Genomic DNA, 20,646 nt, shown 5'->3' with positions numbered 1-20,646 from the left:
AAATAAATCAATAAATATAATTTTTTTAATATTTTGCAGAGGAAATTATTTTTCTTCAAATTAAAAAAAATGCTCGTTTTTGAATTTGAGTCAACAGTTGCTGGCTATATTTTCTAGCAATTTCATAATGTGTATTTCTATATACTATTTTGTTAGCTCTTATATTGCTTTAAACAAGTTTGAGTTGGTTTATACAAGGACTTAATTGGCTCTCTCTAATTTCATACAATATGTAGATATACCATCTGTTCTAGTTTCCCAGCTGTTAAAATGAATACCATGTAACGGGTTGGCTTAAACAATGGGAATTATTAGTTCACCAGTTCGAGGCCAGAAGTCTAAAATGAAGGCATCAACAAATGATGCTTTCTCCTTGAAGACTGTGGCATCCTGGGGCTGTCAGAGGCTAGGAGAAGTCTAAAATGAAAGCATCAACACGGTGATGATTTCTCGTTGAAGACTAGCATCCTGAGCCTGTCTGCCAGCCATCCTCGGCTTTTCCATCACTTGGCAATGTACATGGTGGCATGTTCTCTTTGATCTTCCAGCTTCCGACTGCTCTGTGGCTCCCTTCCCTTGTCCAATTTCCTTTGCTTTTAAGGACTTCAGCCATATTGGATTAATGCCCACCTTCAGTCAGTTTGGAAATGTCTTACCCAATAAAATCTTCTAAGGTCCTAATTACAGGTGGATTCACACCCACTGGACCAGGGATTGGGACCCGAACATGCCTTTTGTGGGGGCATCCCCACCCTTTGGACCCCAAAAAGATATGTTCTTCCCACATGCAAAGTACATTTTTTCCACCACAACATCCCAAAGCCTTAAGTAATTTCAGTAGCAATGCCGAGTACAAAGTCTCATCAAAACTGATTACAAATGTGGTGTTTCTGCTTCCAAAATACACTGGAGGGACAGGCACAGGATAAACATTCTCCATCTAGAGGGGAGAAACAGGCAGGAAAACAGGGGTCATAGGTTCCAAACAATTCTGAAGCCCAGCAGGGACCAACTCCATTAGGTCTCAAGGTCTGACAGTCATCTATGGCTTGATGTTTCTGTCCTCCAGGCTGCTCTTGCGCAGCTGAGCAGTCTTTGCAGTGGACCACAGCGCCCAGCTGAGGAAGTGATTGGGGGTAAGATACAGTCCCAGCTCTGACTTGCTGTGAGCTGATCAGCTCAGAGGAAGTGGCCCTCTGTTATGATCTTCCTACTTGGAGGGAGCATAATTGCAACATTTATGCAGGCCCTGGAGTACCCTGTAGCAAGGGAGAGAAAAAGACAGGAAACAACTGAATTCAAGTAGTGGAGACGGAGTGACGAAATGTACAACTTTTTAGTAGGTAGAGCTGAAAGGATTTCAATTATGAATCAGCCATGCCTTTTTTTCTTCTTTCAGCTGCATATATTTAGCCATTTTTTGCTTCTTAGTTTCAGTACACTCAGGAAAACATTGGGAAAGGAAAAAAAGAAATTCTGAAAAAGTCAGTGTTCCTACCTTTTTTTTTTTTAACCTTCCCAGTTTACCTGGACAGAAGACTGCAGCTACTGACTCATATGAAATTTCTTGGTTATCTGTATTTTAGTTATATACTCTCTCACCAAGTTAAAGAAGTTCTAACTGTGAGGACTGACTTGACCAGGTGTTCCCGGAACTTTAGGAGAAGATCTCCCACGAATACCATCCACCTCTTGGATGATTCCAGACACTCACCAGCCACACAACGTTCTCCTCCACCTGCTCATTTAACTGAAGCTCTTCATTCTCCAGACAGTGCTTCTCAAAGGAAGGTCCCCCCAACAAGCAGCATCAGCACCACCTGGGAACTCATTATCACTTAGAAAATTGTTAGAAATGCAAAGTCTCTGCCCCCTTGGCAAATGTACTGAATCAGAACCGCTGGGGGTGGGGCCAGCAATCTGTGGTTTAACAAGTCCTCCTGGTGATTCTGATGCTTGTTAAAGTTTGAGAACCATTTCTGTGCAAAACACAGAAAAATGCAAAATAGGAAGGAAGGGAGGGAGGAAAGGAAAGAAAATATGCAATAGACTCCATACATAAGGTTCGTTTAAACTCTGGTTCTCGGAGCTTTTCTGTTGCAGGTAATCCTCTGTATCTGATAAGGAATCTTCCATTATTCCCAAAATATAAGGATTTTTCTCTTAGGTGAAAATAATAGCTACAGCTGAAAATAACAGCTGGAGAAAATATTGCTTCATATTTTTCCTGCTATCATAGACAATATAGAGGTTAACATAAATCTTTCTGTGTTCTCTGGGAAATAGCAAGGCTAAATGAGCTTAAATTAACAATATTTAAAGTTTTTTTTTTAATTAGGCAATTTTAACATTGTTAAAACAGCTAATAAGGGCAAAGGAGCAGATTGTTCCATGCCTTCTCTTTTTTTATAATTAATTTTTTACTTTTAAAGAAGCTTTAGATTACGTAAGTGTTACATAAAAACTGTAAGGGATTCCCACATGTCCCACTCCCTCCCCTTCCCACACTTTCACATATTAACAACATCTTTCATTAGTGTGATACATTTGTTTCAATTGATGAACCCATATTGAAGCACTGCAGGTAACTATGGACTACAGTTTACATAACAGTTTCTCTGTCTGACACAATTTTGTATGTTATGACAAAATATACAATGGCCTATATCCATCACTTCAGTGTCATGTAGGACAAATTCAATGTTCCAAAAATGCCCCCATGTTACACTTATTCTTCCCTCTCTCATCCCTCAGAACCTCTGGTGGCACTGCCTTTACATCAATGATAAGGGTTCTTCCATTGCCCCACCCCTTCTCTTATAATTACTCCGAGCTAGGCCAGGATTACTGTTCTAGGTATTCTCAATAGGGTCTTTAGGTATTGAAAGCTGAGGTCACAGTCAGGGAAGACTCTAGAATTAGGGTTTACTTTCCCTGCCTTTCCACAATTGTCTAATTCATAGAAACAAATTGACAGCTCTCCCCTGATAACAGTGAAGTAAACATTTCAACCTTCCAGTTATGAAGGTGCATGAAAGCAGGCAGGAGTCAGTTCAGTCTTAACAATATTTGTAGTGAAGGTGTTTAGAATTCATTATGCTCTGATTACAGAATGCATGAAATCAAATATAGGGGGAAATAAACTTGATAAATTTTTTTGCACTTGAGCTAAAAGCAATGAGTCAAATCTGATAAGAAAATATATTTTAAGTGATGCTTGTGGGAACTTATAATGATTTTTATACCCATAAAGACTACTTAGATTCTACTCTAAGTTAAAAATAATAAAAGGTAGTCAACATATTACAAGTGGGGTCTTCTGGGGAAGAGGGCAGAGCAGGGAGTTCCAGGACTCAATACTTCCACCCAAACAACTATTAAATAGACGGGAACTGTCTGAAATGACTATGTTGAAACTTTGGAGACCAGAAGAACACTGTGGAATATCCATGGAAGAGTGGGAGGAAGAGGCTGATAAATTATGATAAAGAACTATAAATTGCTCTCTCCAGGAGTTGGCTACTTGCACCCATTCCCATACTCTTGTGGAAGGTAGCCACTGGATCCAGTCCCTGAGCAGCAGCTTCTGAAAGAAAGGGCCATAAAAATGCTCTTCCACAAGAATAGGGGTGTGCATGCTGCCATGATTTTTGATTAACAAATTCAGATCGCTGGGTTCTGGCTCTGAGGACAGCTATTGATTCACCCTGACCTGGATAAAGACAGCAGCAACCATTGTTTTACCCTTCCTAGACAGGGATGGAGGTGATGGAAATGTAAAGACAGGCCTTTCTCAGAGCTACAGGAAAAGGTAGCAGAAGGGTTCCATTTATTCAAGAGGCCAGGAAATCTCAGCTTTTGGAGAGCCATCAGAGAAGTTTTTGGCACTCTTCCTGATATAATAAGACAATGAAAAGAGTGTGAAAAACTATAGAGACAGACAGTCTGAGACAAAGGCTTGCAGCTCCAGAGACCTGGGAAAGGAAAGTTTGCCCCATAGGAAACCGAGGGGACAACCAAACTCCTATAAAACAGGGAACTTCAAACAAATAACGAGCGAAGGCCTAGGACAAGACAGAGACCCAGAAAGACAGGGAAACCCTGCACAATGCATTCACCTTAGCAGACCTTTCTGATAGGAAGCCTGAAGCTGAAGAAAATCTCTGTCTTATCATCAGCTGGTTACAAAATCAGGAAACAGGCACACCAGGGAAAAAATTCCAGAATTGTTCACATTTTAAAATATTAAATGGTACAATGTGCAACAAAAGAGTGCAAGAGAAATAGGAAATGATGGCCTATTCAAAAGAAGAGGATAAAAATCCAGAAAACACCAGTTAAGAAGATGAGAATGTGGACATACCAAACAAAGCCTTTTAAAAAATTATCTTAAAAATGCTTCTTAAGGAGATGAAGGAAAATACAGAGAAAGAACTACAGGATATCAGGAAAACAATGAATGAACAATATGAAAATCTAAGTAAAATGAAAGAAATTTAAGAAAAGTCCCAAACAGAACTACTGTTGAAGACCACAATAACTGCAATGAAAATTGCCCAGGAGGGTTTCAAGAGCAGAATGGAGCTGGCTGTAGAAAGAATCAGTGAACTTGAAGACAAGACACATGAAATGAGTCAGGTTGAGAAGCAAAAAGAAAATAAATATTGAAAACAAAAATAACCTAACACAGCTATGCAACACTGTCAAGTACACCAATATAAACATTATGGGAGTCCCAGAAAGAGAAGAAAGAGAAAGGTGCAGAAGGAATATTCAAAGAAATAATAACCGAGAACTTCCCAAACTTGGCAAAAGACATGACCCTCAGAGAATACCAGAAAGAGAAACATGAAGAAAAATACAACCTGTCATTTATTGATTACACTATCAAATACAATTGACAAAGAGAGAGTTCTGAAAGTTGCAAGAGAAAAGCAACATATTATATACAAGGTAATCCCCATAAGATTGAGCACCAACTTCTTATCAAAAAAACATGGAGGCAAAAAAGCAGTAGGTTGAAATAAGTAAAGTGCTGAAGGAAAACAACTGCCAGCCAAGAATTTTATATCTGGTGAGACTCTTTTTCAAAAATGAAGGGGAGAGTAAGCATTCAAAGATAAACAAAAGCTAAGAGTGTACATCACCACTAAATCTGACCTGTAAGTAATGCTAAAGGGAATTTTTCAGACTGACATGTCAGGATACTAGACAGTAGTTCAAAGCAGCATAAAGAAATAAAGAACTACAGTAAAGGTAACCATTTCGGTAATCATAGATGCCAGTACTATTGTATTATATTGTTTGGTATATTGTATTATATTGTTTGGTAACTCCACTTCTTACTTCTTACAGGTGCTAAAATGCAGATGCATAAAAAGTAATGATAAATCTAGGTTTCTGGATATATGATGTACAAAGATGCAAGTGGTAACAGATACAAAAAAAGTGGTGAGTGGATAGAGGGGTATTGGAAAAGTATATGTACATGCTGCTGAAGTTAAGTTGGTATCAAACCAAGTGTAATTGTTATATATTTAGGATGTTAAATTTTAATTTATGGTAACCACAAGGAAAACAGATGAAAAATATATCCACATAGAAATGAGAAGGCACTCAATATTGTACAACACAAGAAAGTGAAAAATATAAAAGTAGGTTTTAATGGAAGTTAAGGATCAAAAATATAAGACTTACAAAGGTTAAATAGCAGAATGGCAGAAGAAAGACTTGTATTATCAGCTGCAACTTTAAATGTAAATGAATTAAACTCTCTATTCAAAAGGCAGAGATTGGTAGAATGGATTAAAAAAGGACAACCTATCTATATACTGTCTGTAAAAGACTCACACTAAATTCAAAGATACAAGTAGGTTGACAGTGAAAGGATAGAAAAAAATATACTGTGTGAGTAGTAACCAGAAGAAAGCAGGGGTGCTATGCTAATATTGGATAAAATAGACTTTACCAAGAACAGGAGGGACAAAGATGGACATTACATACTGATAAAGGGGACAATTCAATAAGAATATTTAAAAATTATAAGTATATATGTACCTACCAGTGTTTGTTATTTGCTTCGTATATATGAAGAAAATAATAATGGATTAGAAGGCAGAAAATGATGGTTCTACATTAATAGCAAGAGAATTAAACACACCATGGCAATAATGGATGGAACATCTAGTTAGAAGATCAGTAAGAAAGTGCATGACTTAAACAATACTCCAAACCAACCAGATATAGCAGATATATATACAGAACACTTCACCAAGGAAGATAGAATACACATTCTTCTCAGTGCACATGGATCATTCTCCAGGATAGACCATATGTTGGGTCACAAAACAAGTCTCAATAAATTTAAAAATATTGAAATCATACAATGTGTATTCTCTGATCACAATGGAATGAAGCTAGACATCAATAACAGATGGAGAAAGGGAAAATTCATAACTATGTGGAAATAAAACAATTTACACTTGAACAACCAATGGATTAAAGAGGAAATCAGAAACTAAATTCAGAAATATATTTAGGGAAATGAAAATGAACGTACAGAATACCAAAACTAATGGGATGCAGGGAAAGCAGTGCTAAGAGGGAAATTTATAGCTCTACATGATTGCATTAAAACAAAGAAGAAAGACTTTAAATCAGAGACCTAACTTCAAATCTGGAAGAACTAGGAAAAGAGGAGCAAACTAAATCCAAACAAGCAGAAGGAAGGAAATAACAAAGATTAGAGTGGAGATAAATGAAATGGGGAAAAAATACAGGGAGAATTAATGAAACCAAAAGTTGGTTCTTTGAAAAGATCGAGAAAATCGACTAAGATTAAGCTAGATTGACAAAGAAAAACATAGAAAGGATACAAATAATGAAAATCAGAAATAGAAAGGGGGACATTTCTACTGACCCTGCTGAATTAAATGGGTCATAAGTGGACACTATGAACAACTGTATGCCAATAAGTTAGATAACCTAGATGAAATGGGCTAATTCTTAGAAACACACAAACTACCTACACTGACTCAAGAAGAAATAGAAGATCCTAACAAGCCTATTACTGTAGAGAAACTGAATAGTAATAAAAAACCTCCCACCTAAGAAAGTTGAATACAGACTTGCCATGAGACCCGGCAATACCATTGTTAATGTATATATACCCGAAGTACTGAGAGCAGCAGCACGAATTGACATCTGCACACCAGTGTTCATAGCAGCGTTATTCACAATAGTCAAAAGTTGGAAACAACCCAGGTGTCCATCAACTGATGAATGGATAAACAAATTGTGGAGTATACACATGATGGAATATTATGAGCAGTAAGAAGAAATAAAGTTGTAAAACATATGACAACATGGATGAACCTGGAGGGCATTATGTTGAGTGAAGCAAGTCAGACACAAAAGGACAAATACTGGAGGATTGTCCTATTATGAACTAAATATATTATGTGAAATATGAATATGGGTAAAATTGCATATATCAGGCCATTTTTCTTTGAAACTGAACAAATGCAGGTTAATACTACCAAATGTTCATATCAGGCAAAAAAAAAAAAACAAAAAACCCACATACTAAGAGAAGACCAGACACAGAGTACTACATATTGTATGATTCCATTTATATAAAATGTAAATATAAACCAATTCATAAAGATGAAATTCGATTAGTGGTTATGTAGGGCTGAAGAAGAATGCTAAGGGGTGTGGAGTCTTTCTTTTTTTTTTTTTTTTTTTTTTTTTTTATCATTTTGGAAGAAATCTTATTCATATAATTTAGGCTTTAGTAGCCACATAGCTGGATGATATTTTTGTTAAAAATGGATTTGAGACCCTCCCCCTGTTTAACAGATTTCAGTAGCAGAACAGGATAAGAATTCAGACCTTGGGCTCTGCTCTGACCACTAGACACCACTCAGTCTCTGGCATCCACAGGCCACTGTAAGGGAAACTGGGGCAAAGGGACTTAGAGCAATGATTGTTCTTTGTGTAAATATCATTATTTATAAGGAGGGAACAGAGTGCTAGTTTACACAGTAAATGCTGTTTTAAAAACCATGCATCACCTTTGAAAAAGGGCAGAGATTGAGAAAAAAATGACACATAAAAAACAGGTGCTGAAAGATACAACCAAAGCAAACTATGGACAGTAGTGTCTATATGGTAATGTATTAATAATCTTCTATTAATGGTTTAAAAAAAAGAAGTATGCTAAGTGAAAGAAACTAGACAAATAGTACTATACTCTGTTGGACTCCATCTATACAAAATGTAAACACAAATAAATGATAGAAGCAGAAAAACAAAATGAAACAAAACAAAAAACTAAAACCATGTGCTGGAGAGCAGACGTAGCTCAAGTGGTTTAGCACCTGCTTTCCATGTACAAGTCCAGGCTTGGATCACCAGGACCTACAAAAAAAAAGCAAACAACAACAACAACAAAGCAAGAAAACAAACAAAAAAACCCCAGCTCTCACTGGGGAGCGGGTTGAGTAGCTGCTTCCCTTTATGAGGTGCTGGGTTCAATCCCCAGTACCTCCTAAAAAAAAGCCAAAAACAAAAGACAAAAAACCCCACATACTGACCTACAAATAAGAATTGAAATATCTAAGAAACATACTGCTTCAAGGGATCTGTGGTAATCTGTAATGCATAGGCTTGAATATAATGGAAAAATATAACAGACTCTCCTCTTTTGCTGCTCTTCGCAGAGTAACAAGATAATAGGCATGCAAGGGCTAGCTATCCTGGACAGGAATCAGTCATCCTAGGCTCACACTTGGTACGTAACTTCTAGTTTATCACCATCACTGAGAATTGGCTAAGTCTGGCTTCACTGGGCAGGTCGTCAAAAGTTATTTGTGCGTGTGGGCGTGATGTCTGCACCGGGGCTGAAGCAAAGCTTGTGCGCTGTAGCTTCTGTGTTGTTGCAGTGAAATTACCAGTTAGATAAAGGACCACATCTTTCCTCCTCCTACCAAGGATTGCTACGGTGGAAGGTGTCCACAGGGCAAGCGCTGTAGCACGGAAGGAACTTCCAAGTTTTGAGTACTTTGGAGCTGGCTTCTGCTGATAGTTTGTGAATTTCCAAATCCTCCTCATTTTGAGAGTATCAGCTGAAATTTTCATAAGAGCATTCTCCTGGATATCCGGGCCTCAGTCGGTTCTCTCACTCTGCTCATCCAATCCCAACAGCCCCGAGAGGCGGGCGGCGCGCTTCTCTTTGCAAACGGGTCGCACCCCGGCTCGGTCCGGACAGAGGCCGGGTGAGGCCGGGCTGCCCCCGCGGCCGGCTCGGGGTGGGCGGGACGGGGATCTGAGGTCGCAGCCGGCCGGGCGAGGGAGACCCGCCCGGGCTTTGTCGGCGGCGGCCGGGCCCGGCCTCGGCGCGGCCCCGGGCGGGGGGCGAACGGCGAGCGCGGGGCGAGGCCCGTGACCCAACAAAGCGGGCGGCCCGCGGGGGCGGGCGCAGGGGCCCCGCCCGGCACTCGGCCCCGGTCAGGCCGGCGGCTGCTCGCGCCCGTCCGCAGCGCCTCGGCCGAGGGTGTGAGCGCCGTCGCGGGGCGGGAGCCGCGGGCAGGCCGCGGGGAGCGCGCGCGCAGGCCGGGGCGACGGCGAGGCCGAGGCCCGCGGGGCCGCCCTCAGCCCCGCCCCGGCGTCGGGCCTCGCCCCGGCCCGACTCCCCCGCCGGAGTCTTTCTTTTTGGAGTAATGAAATTGTTCTAAAATTTTTGAGATGATAAATATGCAACATTGTGAGTATACTAAAAGCCATTGATTATACACTTTGAATAGACCATATGGTATATGAATATGCATCAACAAAACTGCCAATAAACAAATAAATAATTATGCAAGAATAGCTAGAAATAGCTGCTATGTACAGCGGGGGAAACAAAGAGATTGCGAGGTGAGGAATTTTCTTGTTTGTTTGTTTTTTTGTTTATCTTCATCATTATTAAAATAATGAAAATGCTTTAGTAATGATTGAAGCAGTGAACACACAACTATGTGATTATACCAAATATTGCTGATTATACACTTTGGAAAAATTGTATGCTTTATTAATATATATCAATAAAATTGATTTGGTAAAAAAGACAAAACCTCCCAACAAAGAATTCCAGGTCAATTCTACTAGATATTCCAAGAAGACTGACTCCAATTCTGCTCAAGCTCTTCCAAAAAATTTAAGAGGCGGGAATACGCCCTTTATCATTCTACAAGTCCAACATCAACCTCATATCAAAGCCAGATAAAGATACCAAAAGAAAAATATTTCCAAGCAATGTCTCTTATGAATATAGATGCAAAAATCCTTATCAAAATATTACCAAACAGAATCCAAGAGCACAGTGAAAGAATTATGTACCATGATCAAGTGGGATTTATCCCTGGTATGCAAGCTTGGCTCAATGTAAGAAACTTAAATAATATAATACACCACATTAACAGAATGAGGGGGAAAGCACATGAATAACTCAACTGGTGCAGAAAAGCCATTTCACAAAATAAGCACCATTTCTTGAAAAAACACTTCGAAAAATAGGAATAGAAAGAAACTTCCTCAACATGATAAAGGACATATATGAAAATCCTACTTAATGCTGAAAAGCTAAAAGCTTTCCCTGTAAGATCAGGAACAAGACAAGTATGCCCACTGTCACCACTATTATTCAAAATTGTACTGAAAGTTCTTACCAGAGCAATTAGGCAAGAAAAAAAAGGGCATCCAAATTGTAAAGGAAGAAGTAAAACTTCCCCTATTTGCAGATGATATGATTCTACATATAGAAAATCCTTAAAAATCCCAAACAAAGCTCTTAGAGCTAATACATGAATTCAGTAAAGTAGCAGAGTGAAAGATCAACACCCCAAAAACAGTAGTGTTTGTATATATAAGCAAATAACAAGCAGAACAAGAACTCAAGAACAAATTTCACTTCACAATAACACCTAAAAGAATCAAATATCTAGTAATAAATCTAACCAAGGATATAAAGATCTTGTACACAGAAAACTACAAAACATTGCTACAAGAAATTAAGGAAGACCTAAATAAATGGAAGATATTCTGTTTTCATGGATTGGAAGACTAAATATCATTAAAATGTCAATACTACCCAAAGTAATTTATACACTCAATGCAATCCCAATCAAAATTCCAACACCTTCTTTGCAATAATGGAAAAGTCAATCATTAAATTTATGAGGAAGAGTAAGTGGTTCTGAATAGCAAAAGCCATCTTGAAAAAGAAAAATGAAGTTGGAGGACTCACACTTCCTGAATTTTAAACTTGATACAAAGCCACAGTAATCAAAACAGCATGGCACTGGCACAAAGAGAGATATATAGACCAATGGAATAGAATTCAGAGCTCAGAAATCAACCTTCACATTTATGGCAAACTGATTTCTGAAAGGGTGGCAGAGACTGCTTAATTGGGAAAGAAGAGTCTCTTCAACAAGTGGTATTGAGAAAACTGGATCTCCATTTGCAAAAGAATGAAGGTGGACCCCTACCTCGTACCATATACAAAATCAACTCAAAATGGATTAAAGACCTAAATATAAGAGCCAGAACTATTAAGTTCCTAGAAGAAAATATAGGGATGTATCTTTAGGACCTTGTGTTAGGCAATGGTTTCTTAGATTTTACACCCAAAGCACAGGCAACCAAAGAAAAATATAGATGAATGGGACTTCAACAAAATTTAAAAACAAAATTCTGTCCTCAAAGGATTTTATATGAAAACAAAAAGACAACCTACATAATGGGAGAAAAATATTTGGAAAGTGCATATACGATAAAGGATTAATATCCAGTATATAAAAAGAAACCCTTCAACTTAACAACAAATAGACAAACAATGTTTTTAAAAATGGGCAAAAAACTTGAACAGACATCCCTCCACAGAAAATGTACAAATGGACAAATGGCTAGAAAGTACATGAAAAGATGCTCAATATCATTAGTTATCAGGGATATGCAAATCAAAACCACAATAAGATACCATTTCACACCCATTAGAATGGCTGTTAGTAAAAAATGGAAAATAAGTATTGGAGAGGATGCAGAGCAATAGCTCATTCATTGTTGGTGGCAATGTAAAATGCTGCAGCCACTGTGGAAGAGAGTTTGGCACTTCAACAGAAAGCTGAGAACTACCATATGACCTGCCAAACCAACTCCTAGGTATATACCCAAAAGAACTGAAAGCAGGGGCTCAAACAGATATTTACACGCCAATGTTCATAACAGCATTACTCGCAACTGCCAAAAGACAAAAGCAACCTAAGTGTCCATCAACCAATGAGTGGATAAATAAAATATGGTAGGTATATACATACAAAGGAATATTATTCAGCTGTAAAAGGAATGAAGTCTTTATATATGCAGCCATGTAAATGAGCCTTGAAAAGATCATGCTGAATGAAATAAGAATACAGAAAAGGACGTATAATGTGTGGTTTCACTCATTCGAAGCAATCTGAACAAACAAACTCATTGAGTCAGAATCTAGAATATAAGTCACCAGGGGATGGGGTAAAGATAGGGAATGGGGAGTTAAGGCTTAAAATGTACAGGCTTCCTATTTGGAATTACGGAAATGTTTTGATAATGGATGGTGGTGATGGTAGCACAACATTGTGTTTGCAATTAACAGCAGTGAAATATATATCTAATGTGATTTGAACGGAGAAATGTTAGATTATATATATAGTAACAATAAAAATTTTTAAAAATCCTTGGAATTATATTGCACAAACAGTAAAACCCTAAGTTATATCATGGGCTTTAATTAATAGCACAATTATAAAAATGTGCTATCATCTATGGTAATAAATGTTCCACACCAAAGGAAGGTGTTGGTGGTGGAGTGGTGTATGGGAATCCCATATTTTACACTTGATTATTTGTAAATCCATAGCTTCTCTAATAAGGAGGAAAATATTATGAAGTGCTACAATATGGAGTGTACATTTTAGAACAGTGTCATATCAGAGTTAGATGATGTTTAATAATAGTATTATGGTGCATTGTGGAAACAGCTGGGCAACAATGAAGTTGGTAGCTTGCCTACATAGTTTCTTAGTACAAAATAGGATATGCCAAGTTGCACAATTCATCATGAATTGAGAAAGACTTCTTTCATTGCCCCCAAATTAAAAACCACCCAGAGTTCTCAATTTTGTTAAAAAGACAAAGTTCAAAGATTTACTGATTATGAGTGGCATACCCAAAGTAAAATGACCCCCTAGAAGAGCACAAGATGAAAAATTGGGCTAAAAATCTATCTATCCTCCAAATATGAACAAAAGACAGTATCAGACAAAGTAGAATTTAAGGCAGTAAGTTGTAAAGAGAGGTTGAAAAGTCAATAATGTGGTTCATAGATACACTCACTAGTGAATACATTCCAGCACTGAGCCATTTTGATAAACTAACAAGGCAATAAAATACAAAAGGAAAAACTTAAAATTTTGAGATTTTTATGCCCCACCATCAATTAAAGGTAGATCAAATATGAAAAGAAATGTGTTTTAATCTATGTTTCTATTGCCACATCACTCTGAACTCATAGAATTTCATCAAAGATTCAGGGTATGTTCAGGATGCTCTCTTTTAAAACAGGCTATGATACAGACCTAGAATTCATTTTGGGGACGTTAGAGGCACCTGGAGAAAGGTATACCGTTATTCTCTGTAGCAGCTCAAACTGAGATTCAACAAGAAGCTTGAGTGACTATGAGAGGTACATGCCATACATAAAATGATGCTCTGGGCAGAGAATATGATCAGTATTTGAAATTCAAGTCCCAGACTGAGTGTCATAAACATAGAACCTCTGACTGCTGGGTGTTGATTTGTGATCCAGCTGCTTTATGCATGCAAAACTCTGTATACTATAATCCAGGATGAGTATCAGTCAGGATTTTAGCTATTTAAAAGGTTAATGATTCTCTAAAGCAACCCAGGAGAAGCCAGCTGGTGAGTTTTGTCATTCTGTCAGGCAGCTTCTAAGATAACTCCCAAGGATCCCTGCCTCCTGTTCCTGTATTCATGCCCTTGTATAATCCCTTCCCCTGAGTATGGGCTGGATGTAGAGACTTGCTTCAAATGAGTGGAATCTGGCCAAAAACATCTGGGATGTTACACTCCTGATCCGGTTACAAAAAACCTCTGCCTTCTTGCACCAGTGGACTCCAGCCGCCATGCTGTGAGCTGCCCTGTGAAGATACATACAGGGCAAAGAACTCAGAGAAGCCTCCAGCCAATAGCCAGTGAAGAACTGAAGCCCTCGGTCCCACAACCCACACAAAACCGAATCCTCCAATAACCTTGGGTGTCATCTCGTAAGGAGATCCTTCTGATCCAGCCTTTAGATGACTGCAGCCAACACTGTGATGGCAGCCTTGTGGAGGCCCAGCTGCCCATGAGGTAAGTTTTAATAAACCACTAAATTTGGGGGTAATTTGTTCTTCAGTCATAGGTAACTAATACAATCAGTACTATTAAGTTAAAGTATATCAAATTGTCTGCAACTCCATAGTGTATCTTATTTATAAATATGATACATGAAATAATTATGAACCTTGATTGTATACTAGGCTACAAGGAAAATCTCAACAAATTTAAGAAAGTAGAAATCAGTTTGTTTTCTTTGATTAGGAAATATATTTTTATTTAGGTTAAGAACAGAAAACCTCTCTAATTACTTGGAATTTTTTTAATGTATCAATTTGTATGTACTAAGTAGTGCATAAAACATGTATATACAGTATAAATAGTAATCCTAAAGTGAATATCCATGTAAACACCATGCAGGTCAAGAAACAGAATCGAAGCCCTCTGTGTGCCTACCCCGATTACAATTCCTCCCTCCTCCCACAGATAAACATTCTCCTGACTTTTGGGATAATAATGGCTTTGCTTTCCCTTATCTTACCACTTATGCATACATGATAATAAATATATTTTGGTAGGTCTTTTTCTCTAGTTTAGCATTATGCCTTTGGTCAGACTCCTTAGGTGCAGTGTGTTGGACATGGTTTCAGATGCATGTGATTTTTGAGTTCACGTTTCCAGGAGACAGAGAGTAAAGAAAGCAGGTAGTAAAGAAAGCAAGGATGAGGTCTCAGCTCTGGAGCATGAACTCTGCCACTGTGCTGGTCTCATTGAAACTGGTAGCTGACCACTTGTGACATCATGTCAGTCAGGCTTTGGTTAGGATATACTAGGGGGGCTAATTTTGATTGACACAGCTACCCTTTGTCCAAGGCAATTTTCCAGAGAAAGGGCCGGCTGTGAGGCTTTAGCAACCAGTACTCACAGGAGCTGGGGGATGGGTGCCCTGGCCTGGAAAAGGAGATCTGGATGGCATCTACTATGTATTATGCTTATGAGATTCATCTGTATTGTATGTGTAGTTGTAGTTCATATGTTTTATTTTATTTTTTAAAGATTTATTTTATGTATTTCTCTCCTCTCCCACCCCCCACCCCCCATTGTCTGCTCTCCTGTGTCCATTTGCTGTGTATTCTGTGTCTGCTTGCATTCTCAGCAGCGCTAGGAATCTGTGTCTCCTTTTTGTTGCGTCATCTTGCTGCATCAGCTCTCCACGCATGTGGCGCCACTCCTGGGCAGGCTGCGCTTTTTTCACAGGGTGGCTCTCCTTGCAGGGTGCACTCCTTGCGCATGGGACACCTCTACACAGGGGACACCCCTGCGTGACATGGCACTCCTTGCAGGCAGCAGCACTGCATGTGGGCCTGCTCACCACATGGGCCAAGAGGCCCTGGGTTCAAACTCTGGACTTCCTATATGGTAGGAGGATGCTCTATCAGTTGAGCTACATCTGCTTCCTTCATACGTTTTAATTGTGTAAGAATATTCAATTTAATTATGTATCACTTGCTTTCAATGAACACTTGGATTGTTTCCAGTTGTGTCTATTACAAATAACACTGCTTTGACTCTTATCTTGTATTATGTTGGACATAAGTAAGAACATCTTTGAGGTGTATACCAAGAGTGGACTTGTAGGGTTGTAGAATATGAGCATCTCCAATTTGCTGTGTTATAAACAGTGTTTTCCAATTTACAATGCCACCAGCAATGGTTGATAGTTTCTAATGCTCCACATCTTTATCAACAATTGTATTGCTAGACTTCTTGTAGCCATCCTGGGTTGAGTACCTTTTCACACATACATTGGCCATTTTGAAAGTCTTTTTTTGAAAAAAAAAAACAGATCTGTTTTATTGATACATATTAATAAAGCTTGCAATTTATCCAAAGTGTACAATCAATGGAATTTGGGATTATCACATAGTTGTGCATTTATCACTTCAATCATTATTAAAGCATTTTCATTATTTCAATAATAATAAAAAATGGACAGACAAAAAACAAGAAAATTCCTCCTCTCTCAATCTCTCTGTTTCCCCTGCTGTACATAGCAGCTATTTCTGGCTATTCTTGCACAATTATTTATTTGTTTATTAAGTAGTTTTACTGATGCTTATTCACATACCATATGATCTATTCAAAGTGTATAATCAAAGTTTTACAATCATCATCTCAAAAATTTTAGAACAATTTCATTACTCCAAAAAGAAAGACTCCACATCCCTTAGCACTCTTTCCTCAGCCCTACATAACCACTAACCAAATTTCATCTTTATGAGTTGATTTATATTTACATTTTATATAAATGGAATCATACAATATGTAGTTCTCTGTGTCTGATGTCCTTCACTTAGTGTTATATGCTGTTCTATATGTCAAAAAATAAATAAAAGCTAAAATAAAATAGCAGGCAAACCTGGGGAAAATATTGCAAGGGCTAATAACCTTGCTTTATAAAGATACCTTATTGTCTTTATTTGAGGCAGAGATTGCAGTAGAAAGTAACCTGTCCCAATCTGTATGGCCTTGTGCTGCATTCAGCTCACAATAGGTTGGCTCGAAGGGAAGGCAACGCAGAAACAAAGGTAGAAACACAAGAGGGGAGACAAACCTGGGGCCAGGGGACTTACAGCTTCTGAAACTGAGAGCCCTGACCCTAGTTTCCACCTCCTATTTATTGGAAACTACCAAGCAGCTGTTTGCTATTTGAACTGCAACATCATTTACAATAACAGGGAGTAACTGCAACATCTAACAACTGCTACATTTAACAGGTGTAACATTTACAATAACAAACAGGTAAGCCAGTTTCCCACAACAGCCTTGGATAAGTGACTTAGTTTGTCCGGGCCTCAATTTCTTTTCTTGTAGGATTGTGGCAAGAATTAAATCTATGTAAAGTTCTTGGCATAGTATTTAACATTTTTGATAAATAATAGCTAGTTAGTGGTGGTGGTGGTGGTGATTCTAATAGTAAGAGTTCACATAAAGGAAAACATTAAGTCCCCCCAAAATAAGTGTGCAAAGATCATGAACAGATTGTTCTCAACAGAGGAAATAAAACTCCTAACCTAGGAAAAAAGTTCAGACTAACCAAAAGTCAAAGAAATGTGTCAAAACAATGAGATAGTTTTTGTTTTGTTTTGTTTTGTTTTTTTTGCTTACTGAATGATCAAAACATTAAAAAAAAAAAAACCAAAAAACTGTAGTTCCCAATGGTGGGAGGATTTGTTGAAATTGGAGTTTTTATGCATTATTGCATAGATTTCACATTCTTGGGAAATGATACAGAAAGAGAGATCATGTTTTTTGATTCAGTAATTTCACTTCTGAGAATCAATCTTGGAAACATAACCCCAAATATGGAAATACCACATGTATAAAATGTTAAGTGTAGTTGTGAGAAATTAATTGGAAAAAATCCAGCTGTCCAGCAATAGGAGGGATTACTAGGATTTACTCAATGGATATAATGGTGACAATGTTACTATATGGAAATGCTTATCATAAGAGGGGAAAAAGCAGGATGAAACATTCTATGTGTATTACATAGCCGATAAAACTGGATGGTCATACTTCAAATTAGAAATAGTAATCATAAAGTGGTATGATGAAGAATTGCAATTTTTATAATTTAAAAAATTACATTTAATTAAAATTGGAGTTTTCCAAATTATTTTCAAGTGGGTTCTTTATCTTTAAACGACACCAAAATTTAACCTCAAAATTCTTGACTGATGCTAGGACAACTTGGATTTTCATATATATATGCAATGTAATTATCTGAAATCCCTCTAGAGGGAGCACAAGTGCTTAAAGTACATTAGAACCATTATTTGGTCTCAGTAACAATCTTTTTTTCTTAAGATTTATTTTATTTATTTATTTCTCCCCACCCCCTTGTTGTTTGCACTTGCTGTGTGCTGAATCTTTAGGAGGCACCAGGAACTGAACCTGGGACCTCTCATGTGGGAGGGAGGCACCTAATAACTTAAGTCACCTCTGTTCCCTGCTTTGTTGTGGTTCTCTTTTATGTTTTTTTCTCCTTCTTGTGCCTCTGGTTGTGTCATCTTGTTGTATTAGCTTGCCACGCCTGCCTGTTGCATCAGCTTGCAGTCTTGTGCGTTTTCTTTAGAAGGCACTAGGAACCTCTGCTCCTTCCTTTTATTTGTCTCTCATATTTTTCTTCTTGTGTCTCTTGTTGCATCATCTTGTTGTGTCAGGTTGCTGTGCCCTGCCCGTCTCGCCAGTTCATCATCTTCTTTAGGAGGCACCCGGAACTGAACCATAGACCCCCCCCATTTGGTAGGCGGAAAATCAGTTGCCTGAGCCACATCTGCTTCCCTCAGAAACACTTTTTTTTTTAGGATTTATTTTTTATTTCTCTCCCTTTCCCCATCCTCCCTTCCCCGCAGTTGTCTGCTCTCTGTGTCCATTCACTGTGTGATCTGTGTCTGCTTACATTCTTGTCAGCGGCAACAGGAATCTGTGTCTCTTTTTGTTGTGTCATCTTACTACATCAGCTCTCCGTGTGTGTGGCACCACTCCTGGGCAGGCTGCACTTTTTTCACACTGGGTGGCTCTCCTTACAGGGCACACTCCTTGCACGTGGGGCTCCCCTACGCCGGGGACACCCCTGCATGGCACTGCATTCCTTGCATGCATCAGCACTGCACATGGTCATCACATGAGTCAGGAGGCCCTGTGTTTGAACCCTGGACCTCCCATGTGGTAGGCGGATGCTCTATCCATTGAGTCAAATCTGTTTCCCAGTAACACTCATAATAGTTAAGAATTTTAGAACTGAAGAACCTTCAGAGATAATCTGTTGTATTTTCATTAGTCTTAGGATTGTACAGAAGATAATCCCTAGCTATAAATCATTCAATTTTCATTGTTATTGGTGCTTTTAAATGACACAGACTTTCTCACATTGAGTTGAAGAGCTTCTGTTGGAGAGGAAGATGGTAAAAAGGGAAAAAATCAAGAATGTGAACTACTCTCAGAACTCTAATATTATTGACATGAAATTATAATCTAGTAGCTATAATCTAGTAGCTATTATCTGAAATTCTAAAGAAAAATGCTATGTTATATTATATTTTATTATATCATATTATATTATATTAAAAGCATTGGAGGTTTTTTTGTTTGCTTTTTGTTTTTTGTTTTTGTTTTTGTTGTCCCAGTAACATTGGGTTCCACAGAGTGCCAAGAGAAGGAAAGAATTTGTAGCTTTGATTTGTGGTTGGTTTAACTAGGAATCTATCCAAACAGGAAAACTGATCAAGGATCCACTTTGGGGTCTGAAATGTGTTTCTCCTGCTGTGCTGATTGCAAAAAAAAAAAAAAAAAAAAAAAAAGAGCATGGGGTTTAGATTTGGATAGTCCTTGACTTATGTTTAGTCTCAGTCACTCTCTGATCCACTCTAAATTTCCTCATCTGTTTCTTTTTAAAACACTAATTAAGGTGTGTAATCTATTTTATAACCCAGTTTTTCCTCAAAGCTACTTTGAACCAAGAAAAAGTTGCGATCTCCAGCTTTCTTAAAAGTATTTATTTTACCTCCACCTTTATATACTCAGACAGCAACATTAGCAACGTAGGATGGAATGGCAGGAGTCTGGAAACTTTTCTTCTGTGTTCTTGATCTGAATAATGAAAATTTTTGATAATAAAAAGTCCTAGTAGCTTTCTGAGATCGTAGGTAGAGGAACAGAGGAGAGAGATATTTCTCATGGACTCCAGAGGTGGAAATTGGCCCATAAAATTCTTCCGTTGGGGGTATCTTGCTCAGCAAATTCCCTTGATTGAGAACATTACAATGGATGAAATAAAGGTCAAGGATCCTGGACTACCACCATGGCTGTGGAAAACAGGCCCAAAGTGGTATGCTTCACTACCTGCCATAGGGGCCGCCTCATTCATCTTTGTACTTTCCAACTCTTACTCATTATTCGTATTCTTGTTCTTCTTATTACTAACATGTATAGGTGCCTTATAGAAAGTTACCATCCTATGCCAGAGGAACAAAAATGAAATCAATCACCATATTCCTACCACCTAGAAATTACCACTGCTAACACCTTCGCGCATTTCCTTCCAGACATTTATGCATGTGTGTGACTATTTTACCAAAATGAGATCATACTGTGCTGTTTTATCTACTTATTTTACATAAAGTTCTCCAACTTTCCATGTTGATATGTTTTCTTTTCAAT

General features: G+C 38.2%; 1 long non-coding RNA gene across 1 annotated transcript; it reads right to left on the bottom strand.

Moving 5' to 3' along the window:
• Nucleotides 1-3: 3 nt before the first annotated feature.
• On the bottom strand, nt 4-9,617 carry LOC139438658 (uncharacterized). The gene is made up of 2 exons (XR_011648341.1): nt 8,991-9,617; nt 4-1,259 (listed from the first exon to the last, which is right to left on the bottom strand). It is a non-coding gene; the product is annotated as an uncharacterized lncRNA (long non-coding RNA).
• Between the last annotated feature and the right edge of the window lie 11,029 nt (nt 9,618-20,646).

This window comes from Dasypus novemcinctus, chromosome 3, assembly GCF_030445035.2.
Source record: "Dasypus novemcinctus isolate mDasNov1 chromosome 3, mDasNov1.1.hap2, whole genome shotgun sequence".
NCBI classification, from domain to species: domain Eukaryota; kingdom Metazoa; phylum Chordata; class Mammalia; order Cingulata; family Dasypodidae; genus Dasypus; species Dasypus novemcinctus.
This window is presented reverse-complemented; position numbering and strand designations above follow the sequence as displayed.